Raw genomic sequence first — 3,004 nt, 5'->3', positions numbered from 1 at the left:
TGCACCACATCTACCACGTCAGCCAAATCCTTGGCGCAGAGCGGGCAACCGCCCAATTTGTTACCATTGCGGTATTCCGGGACATGCTCCCCGCTTTTGTCGGCGTCGTATGCTACCTATTTGTGATAACCGCCGACCATTAGCACTTAGGCACCTAGACATCTACAATCTCCTGTGCCGCCGGGTGAAGCCCCTTTTCTCAACCATGCTCGTCGTTCTCCATCCCCACGCCGCCCCTCCATCTCACCGATGAGACGCCGGCCAAGCCCTCTACCTCAGGGAAACTAAGTGTCGCAGTTCCTGAGGCGAGAACTGCCTCCCCTTCGATTTGCTAAAGGCCTCGAAATAACCCCTACAACCTCATTGAGGTATACGTCGAAGGCATTCCAGCATTCACCCTGGTCTATACGGGCGCAGCAATTTCGGTTTTACGCGCAGAACTTTGCCGGCGGATAGGAAAAGTAACGACGTCACTTTCCGGACTGTCCTTGAAAACTACGAGCGCACAGCCTGCCGAAGAATTGGGAGTCTGCACTGCACGTGTTGTCATCGAGGAGTCGCTTCCTGTCATTGAATTCGTTGTACTGCCGTCCTGCTCCCACGATGTCATCCTAGGCTGGTATTTCCTTTCGTCAAACAATGCCATCATTGACTGTGCCCACGCCGAGTTTGAGTTGCCTTTCCTTTTCGATGCAGCCATGTACGAAGATCCTGTGAGTTCTACAAAAATGCTTGTGGTCGAAGTTACTGCTATCCCTCCTCAGTCAGCCGTCGTCGTCTCCGTATCTTGCGCATCAGCACGTGACGCAATCGTACTATTCACGCCATTTGACTTGTTCCCCCGTCGCCGTTCCCTTCCGTTGCCCTATGCCGTCATCGCCCTCAGTGCTGGCAGTGGTGTCATGTGTGTGTGTGCAATGTCTTTCCTACCGATTACTTTGCATCGCGGAGAGTGCCTCGGCTACGTTGAAACTGTGGATTCTTCGATGCTCTTCGATGCTCCGGACGACGCATATTCCACGTCCCTCGCGACCTTCGACAGTGCCAATCGACCGCCGTTGGAGTGCTTCCATCCGTCAACCTCCGCTGATCTGACAACCACACAACGCGCGCAACTTATCAGCTTGCTACGCAATTCACCGCCTCCTTCGACTGCCATCAACATTCTCTCTCAACGCCGTGGCATCGACGAACAAGTGAGCGATATACTTCGGCGTGGCGTGATTCAGCCATCCCATAGCCCGTGGGCGTCGCCAATCGTCCTCGTAAACAAGAAAGATGGTTCTATTCGCTTCTGCGTAGATTACAGACGCCTTAACAAAATTACGCGCAAAGACGTATATCCCCTACCACGCCTAGACGATGCTCTTGACTGTTTGCAAGCTGCCGATTTCTTTTCCTCTTTGGTTTTGTGGTCTGGATATTGGCAAGTTCCTATGGCAGAGGCTGACTGCTCGAAAACTGCCTTCGTCCCACCTGACTGATTATAAGAATTTAATGTCATGAAATTCGGCTTATGTAATGCACCTATGTCAAACTTTTTTCCCCGGTAATATGACCCAAGCGCCTATGTCATACTTTTTCCCCGGATATGTGACCCAAAATGAGCTGCCAACAATTCGTGGCCAAAGAATCTCGACCTATATTCAAGAACAAAGCTAGCAAAGTACCGAGCTTGATTAGCAGGCTACGCTCGCAGAGCTTGTTTTCGGTTCGCCTCGCCTCCTACCAGGCGAGTTCTTCGATTCGACTGCCACACTAACAAGCCCAGATCAAGCAGACTACGTCGACGAGATGGGAAATGTTTTGTCGGTGCCTTAGAGCCCCTTCAGCTCACGCGCTACAACCCGTTTCGCCACACCCACCGCCGGATTCGGAGACGTCGACTCAAGTTTTAGGGCCGAAGTACCTTAGGGTCGAGGCTTGTCCGTCATGCTCTTGCGTGGGCCGATCCCGGAGATAGTGCAATACCGGGCCTACCCGCAGCGGAGGTGAAGCAGGCTTCAAGCACTCTGCCAAGTTCCAAAAATACGATCTCGGCCAACTAATAACGAGCCAATCTCATAACCGCGAACACGCTGCAATAAAACTATCCGACTGAACCGTCGTCATGACAGTGTACTTGGCCCCGAATCTCTTCCGAGGCAACGTAGAAAAGTATATCAATCTAGAGATCCGCGAATGCGAAACAAAGTACAAGAACAACCCCTTCGTGCTTGTCGGAGACTTCAACGTAGACATCATGGACAGCGACTGGCTTGTGCAGTTTATACGTCTCGATACGCTCTACGATGCATTTCGTATGACTGGAAACAACCAACAACCACAGGGGAACGTGCATAGACCTTGTCTTTGCCAACTTCAGGCTCGGTCCGATCGAAGAACCATTGACTCTACATTTCACGGACCGCAAAGCAGTGATAATGAAGGGAAAACGGAATCCAGAACTCAACACGACATACGAGTTATGACAAATAAAACATTCTATATACTGTACACACGCGTTGTCACTCATTTACATGCGCGAGTGGGCAATGTCACGGGTGATTTACGGTAAGAACAATCCCCAGTGCTTCGCCCACTCGTCATAATTCACTTCTTGGAGATGCGTGGATTTTTTGTTCGTCCAGACTCCGCACGGAAACCCCTGCTACGCCCTCACGATGGCCCTATACCACGCGCTTCATCGTACGCCTAGGAGTTTCACTCTCGACATTAGCGTTCGCACCGACGCCATCTCCATCCCCCATCGACAAGATGAAACGGACGTTCATAGAGCTTCCTTTGCTTCATGCACGACCAGATGTATATTCTTCCGTGGTTTCTTCCGTGCACGCTATGACTCCACCTGCTGCACGATTACCCACTGCCAAACGGGTATCGCTCAGGCTCCCGCCCTCCTCGGCACGCCTTCACTTGGGGATGTGTGTGTGTGTGTGTGTGTGTGTGTGTGTGTGTGTGTGTGTGTGTGTGTGTGTGTGTGTGTGTGTGTGTGTGTGTGTGA

General features: G+C 51.6%; 1 pseudogene; it reads right to left on the bottom strand.

Annotated features, from left to right (window-relative positions):
* Positions 1-1,944: 1,944 nt before the first annotated feature.
* Positions 1,945-2,035, bottom strand: LOC119432101 (U2 spliceosomal RNA; annotated as a pseudogene).
* Positions 2,036-3,004: the final 969 nt, after the last annotated feature.

This window comes from Dermacentor silvarum, chromosome 10 (genome assembly GCF_013339745.2).
Source record: "Dermacentor silvarum isolate Dsil-2018 chromosome 10, BIME_Dsil_1.4, whole genome shotgun sequence".
NCBI lineage: Eukaryota > Metazoa > Arthropoda > Arachnida > Ixodida > Ixodidae > Dermacentor > Dermacentor silvarum.
Note: the sequence above shows the minus strand (reverse complement) of the source record. Positions and strands in the feature narration are given on the sequence as shown.